The sequence below is a fragment of the Octopus bimaculoides genome, unplaced genomic scaffold, assembly GCF_001194135.2.
Source record: "Octopus bimaculoides isolate UCB-OBI-ISO-001 unplaced genomic scaffold, ASM119413v2 Scaffold_39939, whole genome shotgun sequence".
Taxonomy (NCBI): domain Eukaryota; kingdom Metazoa; phylum Mollusca; class Cephalopoda; order Octopoda; family Octopodidae; genus Octopus; species Octopus bimaculoides.
The window spans coordinates 7,711-8,310 of NW_026417679.1; the positions used below are offsets into that span (position 1 = coordinate 7,711).

Sequence of the window (600 nt, forward strand, 5' to 3'; positions counted from 1 at the left end):
GAGAGAGAGAGACCTAGGAAGTTAATGGAGCGAAATGGTAGAACCTGATACCAAAAGTCTGAGACTCATGAAGTCTAATTTGAGCAAGATTTTATTACTACATCTAGCAAGTCATACAACTAAAACGAGGCTCATGTGACGTTAATCCTGCCGGAAGTTTGTCTCACAAAACATATCCAAGAGCTACGTTATGCTGTTAAGTTTTTAGATGATAAAGTAACTTAGTTTCAGCGTTAATGTCTTAATGCTCGTAGTTCCTGTAACAAATCAAACGACTTTCATACAATGAAAACAGCATTACCCAGTTTTGGTTTCCTTCAGGTACAAAAGTTCTCATGTCTAACAAACTATGATATTAGTTTATTCTTTCACTAAATCATGCCTACCCTAAGAATATTTAATCAATTTATTATTTTATATGAAACAATAACGAAACAATATTATTTTCGCTGCAGATATAGACGAGTGTGAAAAGCAAAATGCCTGCGAGCACGGTTGCAAGAATACCAACGGATCATATAACTGTACTTGTTTCTCTGGTTATACACTGAATGCAAATGGCAAGACATGTGACAAAAGTAAGGCACGAATTTTTACACA

At 35.2% G+C, this 600-nt stretch overlaps 1 protein-coding gene across 1 annotated transcript in view; it reads left to right on the plus strand.

Annotated features, from left to right (window-relative positions):
* The first annotated feature begins 431 nt into the window (after positions 1-431).
* Positions 432-600, plus strand: part of LOC106874230 (vitamin K-dependent protein S) — a 3,142-nt gene continuing 2,973 nt past the window's right edge. The window contains exon 1 of the mRNA XM_014921885.2: positions 432-578. The gene's annotated coding sequence lies outside the window, so the exon portion shown is untranslated. The remainder of the gene's footprint in view (positions 579-600) is intronic.